Here is an 8,218-nt window from a genome sequence, read left to right on the forward strand (position 1 = left end):
ATGCGTTTTCCGGTTCTTCTCACCTTTCGGCCCGTTCTGGTTCTGGGCTGGTTTGGCTTCCTCTCTTGAAAGGCTGGCCAAAACCTTTTCCTTCACTCCGGGGCACCTGGGCCTCGGGGGTGGGGGAAATCTCTTTTAGATGACACCCACTGTCCCTAGACGTGGGGCCACGCGGCCAGAGGGGTGTCCCGCCAGCCTAGGCCCCCTGCCCCACTCCTGCGGCAGGAAAGTGACTTCCGTGGTCAGAAGTCACGTGTTGTGGGAGTCCCCAGTGGATGGGGGGGTTTGGGGGAGGGGGTTCGGGTAAGCCCGTGGGTGCGGGGCAGGCGAGCAAATCTAAATCCAAGGTCAGCTTTAATGAAGGCAAAGCCGTCCCCACCAGGATGGAAGATATTTGGTGCAAATGGCAACACTGGGTGCAGTTTCCAGTAAGGGTTTCTCCGTCTGGCCAAGGGGGTGCCGTAGGTCAAGGTCAGTTCAACCTCCCGAGGGCGGGTCCTTGCTTGAGCGTCCTCAAAACCATTCCGACAAATGTTCCCCAGGATTCTTACAAAAACTAAGAATGCCTACATTTCCCTCGGGGTGGGTCCAGGTCTGGGCCTGGGGGGTTAGGAACAGGGATTAGGGCCCAGTGGCCATGTGGGTGCTCCCTCAGGCACAGGCGCCCTGTGGGAACTGCCTCCTCCAGGTGGGGAGTTTCAGGATCTCAAGTCTTCCAGATGCTCCCAGATGACGGTGCTTTCCAGCCGGGCCTGCGCTCTGGGCTGTGGTTCAGCTGCCTGCAGGTCCAGCCTCCGAGGCTGGTGTTCTGGGACTCCAGCCAAGGCAGCCAACGTGGAGGCCCTGGCACCCTCCTGCGGGGAGGTGAGAACTCGGGGGTGTCGGTCCCCCTCTCCAAGCTGCCCAGCGCTATTGTGAGCATCCTGCCCCACCTCCTGTCCGTGGTCATGGTTCAGCTCCCGGGAACAGGACCATGAATCCCCATGACCTGGGGAGCCTTTCACTTCTTGGGGTGCCCTTCCCCTTGGGGCCCCGTGACTTACAACGTCCTCCCTTGTGCCAATTTCGGTGCCAATGACAGTTCTTTGGTGGGAACAGTAGAAATTACCTTGAGATTGATACCATCCGAGCAAGGAAGGGGGGAGAGGGAGGGAGGGAGGGAGGGAGGAGGGGAGGGAGTTGGGGCGGGAGGAGTAATTATCAGCAGGTGATCACTGGTAGAAGAAAGTTGAGCAACCAGCCTGGAAAACAAGACAATCCGGGCAACTTTGGACTCGGGGCTTTTCAGGCAAGCTCCTGAGATTACTCAGCTGCAAACACCTTCCCATCCCAGAGGCCAATTCTTGGAAGACGGAGCAGGGATCAGCCACTGCTGGGAACAGAAGAGGAACACGCGGGGAGCGGGGTGCTGTGGCCATCTGGAGTGGGGCAGTGGGTTCCCCCAAAAGATGGGATGCCATACAGATAAAAAGACACGGTATCCCCTACACATCCTGCATAGTAAACGCCCCCCACCCCCAAGTTAGTGTCTTTGACCAGCCACCATTTGTATGCTGGGTCTGGGCTGGTGGGATCAGCTGGGGTCTCTGCTGGCAAAGTTCTGGCACTGCTGTGTGAGCGAGCGCCCGCAGGCCGGCCTGGGCTGGACGGTCCCCGAGGGCTGGCAGGGGTGCCTGCTGAGGGTCACACTGCCTACCCGGATCTCCCTCCACAGAGTCTCCCTGGGCTGCGCGCGGGGTTGGCTTGAAGAGAGAACATTCCAGGAGTACAAGAGGAAGCTGCCTTCGCAACAAGACACAGCCTGGGAAGTGACAGCGGTCACTTCCGTCTGTTGGCCCGAGCTAATCACAGGGCTTGCGCCGACTCCTTTCTTTGCCCCATCTCCTCTCCCCTGCCCTGCCCATCCCCCACAGCCCCGCCCAGCAAGGGTGGAAGGGATGAAGTCTCGGGCACACAGTGGTGAGGCTCCGGCCTGCCCAGGACCTTCCCACAGAAGAAGGACCTGAAGTCACAAAGTCCTGGGGGCAGTAGGAGGTGGGGGGGGCACGGGGGGCCCTGTCCTGGGCCTGCTCTCAGGTAACTGCTGGATACGGCGGATGTCTGGGCCTCTGCTAACCTCTTTCTTCGCTTGGTTACACTTCACCACGCTTGTTTGCCCTTTGGCTACCCCAAGCCTTGCACCTCCAGGCCGGGGAGCCAGATTTTCTCTCTTTAACCGCCCCCCACGCCCCACTCACTGCCCCGTGACTGAAACAACTCCCGGTTATCCACCGGGGAGAGCAGCGACTCTGGCCTTCTGGTCCCTCAGCTCCACATCCATCTTCAGGACGAAGGACAGCTGGGAAGGACAAGGTGTCTGCCTCCTGCCCGTGCCTAGGCCTTCAGCTGAGCGGTGACCCACATCGCCCTGACCAAAATGCCCGAGGCCACTCCGACAGCCCCAAGACAGCTGCTTCCTTCTCTCCCTGCGTCCACCCAGCGCCTCGTTCCTCCAGGCCTCACCCCCTTCTGCTCTCTCCTCCCTCCGTCCTCCCACAAGGCCTCACTGGGCACCTTCCCCACAGAACCACCCAGAGCCTTAGTCCCAACAGAGGCTCAAGGTGCTCCCAGGCCTGCGGGTGAGGGGAGGGACAGAGCTGCCAGAGCCGCAGCGGGAACAGCGAGGCCCCTACATGAGACCTGCCAAGAGCAAGGCTCCTAAAACCCCAAAGATGTTGGGGGGCATTTCCTACTGGGAAAAAGTCTGCAGGAAAAAAAAGACGATTATTCAGCACTAGAGAGAAATGAGCTCTCAAGCCATAAAAAGACAGGGAGGCACCTGAAATGCGTATCACTAAGTGAAAGAAGCCAATTTAGAAAGGCTGCGTGATTCCAACTATGTGACATTTACCGGGGACAGTAAAAGGATCAGTGGTGGCCAGGGGTGGGTGGAGAGGGAGAGATGAACGGTTGGGAAGGAGGATTTTTCCGGCTCCCTGCTATTATATGTTTGTCAAAACCCCTAGAACATACATCATCAAGAGGGAACCCTGGTGTAAACTCTGGACTTGAATTAATCATCTGTATCCATATTGGTTCTTCAGTTATAATCAATGTACCATCCTCTTGCAAGAGATTAATACTCGGGAAAACCGGGGAGGGGAAGGTTGGGGAGGGGACTGGAAATTAAACTCTGTACTTTCTGCACAATTTCTATATGAATCTAAAAGTGCTCTAAAATATAAAGTCTATTGGGGGCGCCTGGGTGGCTCAGTCAGTTGAGCGTCTTGATCGCTTGATCTCAGCTCAGGTCTTGATCTCAGCGTCGTGAGTTCAAGCCCGGTGTTGGGCTCCATGCTCTCTGTGGAGTCTACTTAAAATAATAATAATAAAGTCTATTAAAAACTGATAGGGGCGCCTGGGTGGTTCAGTCGTTAAGCTCCTGGGATGGAGCCCCGCATCGGGCTCCCTGCTCGGCGGGAAGCCTGCTTCTCCCTCTCCCACTCCCCCTGCTTCTGTTCCCTCTCTTGCTGTGTCTGTCAAAAACAAAAACAAAAACAAAAACAAACTTTATTAAAAAAAACACAAAAAACTGATAGACAAAATCATAATAAAAGGGTAGCATTTACTGAGGTTTCTAAGGAAAATACCCTCCCCCTTGTCCCTTCAGTTTAAGAATGCAATGGTAGGGCTATTCACAGTCACCAAAAAGCGGGGACCCCCCGAGTGTGCATCGACTTGATAAAAGGACGAACAAAGCAGGATCTATCCAACAACGGAATTTTATTCGGCCCTAAAAAGGAATGAAGGACTGACCCAGGCTACAACGTGGGTGAGCCTGCAGACATGCGAAGTGGCTCGGAGAGATTGCACGAACCAGGCAACGTCCCACACTGGGACCAGGCTGAACCTAATTCAAACCCAGGTCAGCCCGCTGCACCCAGGACCAGCAGGTGCGCCGGAGGTCCCGAAGGACAGAGAGAAAGCGGGTAGGGGCAGGCCAGGCCAGCTAACCAGGAGCTCAGGACCAGAAGGAGCAGCGGCGGGTACTCAGAGAGGGTAGAGGGAAGGAGGGGTGGCGAGCGGCCCCACTTGTGGGTGCAGGGAGGTGCCTCACTGACAGGAGGCCCCTAGGATGTCAGCCAGGAAGTGTCATCAGACCTGTGGTATCCTAAGGCACCAGAAGGGACAGCTCAGAGGCTGGGGTGAAGGTAGTAGCAGCTCCTCGTGGGTGAGGGGACCCTGGGCGTCCCCCTCGCTCCCCAGCATGTCCTTTTCCACCAGGGCTTGTCTGCTCTGCCCCAGAGCAGCTTCAGATTTAAGGAATGACAGAAGCCAAGGCCAAGACTCCAGCACCCACACCTTTGAGACGTCTCAAGTCACTGGAACCGGGTACTGCCTGCCCTCAGACTTGACCAGATCCCCCAGGGCATTGGAGGATTTGCAAGGCACGGGGTGGGCTGGGAGATCTGAGCTCCCAGGAAGGCTTACCCTGGGGGAAGCTCATGTTTATGCTGGAGGGGGGAGCCCTGGAGACTTCTCCAGATGGGATCCGTCTAGCCACCAGCAGGGCGCATCCAAGGAGCGGGGCCTGAAGGCTTGGGAGCAGGGCTGCAGGGATCCCTCCCAAGGGCCACCCCGGGGCTAGGGCCCACTGTCCTCCAGTCGCCAGGGAGCTACTGGCCTGAAGCAAGGGGCTCTCTGAGGTCAAAGCAAGGCCAGGCCAGCGCACCTGCCTTGGGCGCTGGAGCGTGACCAGCCGGGAGGGCAAACAGGAAGCGGGGCCCTGGCTCCAGGCGGCCAGCAGCGAAATGGTGGGAATAAACCCGCCTTTATTTAAAAACAAGCCATAATTCAGCCCAGCCTGTGCGCAGTTGGCCGGGATTACGGAGCCTGGGGGCAGCCAGCTGGGGATGACATGCCTCCTGGAGCCACGTGCCCAGCTCACGGGCACGGTCCCGCAGGCGGGCAGGTGGGGGCCTCCTCTCACCGTGGACTGCACCGGGAGGGGCCGCCCAGGGGTCCCCCCCCACTGGCTGGACACAGTGCCTGGAAGGGGGTGGTCCTGAATGCCACGTGGTCGCCTCCCCATGAAGCTGGGCCAGTCAGATCCTCTCTCCCGGGACTTCACACTTGGGCCTGAGAGGCGGGGTCCAGTCGGCCAGGGAGATGTGGTCAGCTTGTGGAAGCTGGTGCCTGCTAGGCTGGGCAGAGCTGTATGAAACCCCAAGCTAGGGACACCCGGGTGGCTCAGTCGTTTAGCGTCTGCCCTGGGCTCATGTCATGATCTCGGGGTCCTGGGATCGAGCCCCACATCGGGCTCCCTGCTCAGCAGGAAGCCTGCTTCTCCCTCTCCCACTCCCCCTGCTTGTGTTCCCTCTCTCGCTGTGTCTCTCTCTGTCAAATAAATAAATAAAATCTTAAAAAAGAAAGAAAGAAAGAAAGAAAGAGAAAGAAAAACCCCAAGCTAAGGCGGGCCCTGGGGGCAAAGGCTGGGGAGGCAGCCGATTTGGCAGGAGAAAAGAGAAAAGCAGAGCCCACGAGAGGCAGAGCTGGGAGACCCTGTCGCCGCCGGAGAGAAGGGGTTGCAATGTGCGCTTTTCACTCTTTTGTTTTTCAACATTTTCCCATTTCTGGTCGCTGTGGGGCCTGTTCCTTTTCCCTCGAAGATGACAACCCTATCTTTCCAACCTCATTTTTCATTTGAGGTGATCTGAGTGGAGGTCTGTTCCTTGCAACCCTGACTAACGGGGGCCTGCCGGCTCCCCACCCCACCCCCACCCCCAGTGCGTGTTGACCCCACCGAGCAAAGGATGGCCTCATTGTCCATCCTGTGGGTCTTGCCGGGGAGGCCACCGGCCCAGCGTGAAGGGCTGAGGATGCTCCCAAACCACCTAGCGAGACCCCTCCTGACCCATCAGATCACATGCCAGCCTGGGAGGAAAGAATTCATCCCCACTTTCCCTCACTCCTGTACCCCTTTCATGAGGGGTACCAACTGTTTGCTCAAGGGAGTGTTAAATCAATGAAACAAATTAGTCGCCCTATTTAAGCAAACCCAGACCTCAGCCTGTGAATGCTTCAAGGTTAAGAAATCAAAACCTAAGGACAATCCCAGTCAACGAGGTTTTTCCACATAAAGCTTAAGCTATGGCCAAATAATGTCCTTGATTTGCGTCTGCCTCTTTCTCTATAAAAAGCCTCCCCCCCCCCCCCCCCGCTCCTGTCAGTGGAGTGCTCCTAATCACTCTGGTTTGGCACTACCTGGTTTGAATAGATTTCTACTCAAACTCTTAACCATTTTCCATTTGCCTCAGTGTGTCTTTTAAAAGGTGAGAAACGAAATGCGGTCAGTCAGTGAAGCTCAGTCAAATTAGGTTAAATTCTGATTCTGCCCCTTTCTCGTTGGGCAAGTCATTTCTTCTCTTTGGCTTGTTCTTCCTTTGTAACAGAACGTGACATAGATGGAATTACCCTATGATCTAGCCTTTCCACCTCTGGGTATATACCCCAGAATTGAAGGCAGGGACCCAAACAGATTTGCACACCCATGTTTATAGCAACATTACTCATAATAGCCAGAAGGTGGAGGCGACCCAGATGTCCAGTGATGGATGAAGGCCTAAACAAAATGTGGTAAATACATACAATGGGCAATCATTCATCCTTAAAAAGGAAGGAAATTCTGACACATGCCACACAACACATGAACTTTGGGAACACTGAACAAACATTGTTTTAAGTGCATTAAATCAGTCTCAAGAAGATAAATGAGGTATTATATGAGGTATTCATATGAGGTACCTAGAGTAGTCAAATCCATAGAGACAGAAAAGGAGAAGGGTGGTTGCCAAGGGCTGAGGGGGGGGGAAGGAAGTGGGGGTTGTTGTTTACTGGGGGTAGAGTTTCAGTTTGGCAACTTGAAAAAATTTCTGGAGATTGGTTGCACAACAATACTTCACACAACTCACCAAAACACCTGAAAATGTTTAAGATGATTAACTTTATGTTATGTGTATTTTGCCACAATTAAAAATAACAACAAAAAAATTGAAACCTCACAGAAGGTGTTGATACAGAGGTGCTCAGAACATGGTAGACGTTTAATAGATGTTAGGGTCTCTTTTCTTTCTTTCTTCCTCAAGTTCTGGTCCTTGACTCCTGATGCGGTAACATCACAGAGACTCGAGGAAACTAATTTACAAATAGCCCAGACTTTAACCTTTAGGTCAATAAGCAGTGCAAAAATCCCTAGGTTTCTTAAGTAGCTTCGATAATCCTCATATTAAGTTTTGTTGCGTTACAAATCCTTTGAGAAAGGGCGCCTGGGTGGCTCAGTTGGTTAAGCAACTGCCTTCGGCTCAGGTCATGATCCCGGAGTCCTGGGATCGAGTCCCACGTCGGGCTCGCTGCCTAGCAGGGAGTCTGCTCCTCCCTCTGACCCTCCCCCGTCTTGGGCTCTCTCTCTCTCAAATAAATAAAAAATAAAATCTTTAAAACAACAACAACAACAAATCCTTTGAGAAAGAGAAGCGGGATTTGGAGAGGAAGATTCGAGAGAAAACTTGAGCTTGGCTGGTGGCATTTTCATCCCTATAGATTCCATGCAGAGTATGTTTGTATGGCGTGTAGGAGGGTTTGTGCTGATGCCAGGGTGTATGTAGAAACAAGTGTCTCTCGATCAGTCGTGTGTGAGTGGACGAGCAGACTCAGACACCTCTTCTCGTTTGATCTTCTACCAACCTATTCAGGTAGATATGCTTATCTTGGTTTTACAAAGGAGAAGAGCAAAGCCCAGAGAAGCAAAGTGCTTGCCCCAATCTAGTGGCGGAGCCAGAGCGTGAGGCTGGATCTGTATTTTATCCAAAGGACATGCTCTTTCTACTGCATCTGGGGTGAGAGCTTTTCTCCAGCCTTCCAGCTCGGTGCCCCTGGGCACCTTGCCTTGCACTGCTGTATCGGGAACCCATCTGCCCTGGGCCTGGAATGGAGGAGTAAGGAAGAGAGCTTGTGTGTTCTGCGTCTGCCTCTCCAGCCTCCATCACACCGAGCCCGGGTTTGGAGCAGAAGTCGTCATTCCTGTTTCGTCCGGTCCCCAACCCTGTAAACTCCTACCAGGCGGACAAGCTTTGGGGCACAAAGAGCTGTTGTCTTTCTTTGGCAAAACAGCTCTACCAGCATGAACACTTATTTACCAGAAGGTCACATGAGGACTTGTGAGCTCATGTCTGGTCCCGAC

This window comes from Eumetopias jubatus, unplaced genomic scaffold (assembly GCF_037043125.1).
Source record: "Eumetopias jubatus isolate StellerSeaLion01/CBP00866 unplaced genomic scaffold, mEumJub1_p1.0 scaffold_10, whole genome shotgun sequence".
NCBI classification, from domain to species: domain Eukaryota; kingdom Metazoa; phylum Chordata; class Mammalia; order Carnivora; family Otariidae; genus Eumetopias; species Eumetopias jubatus.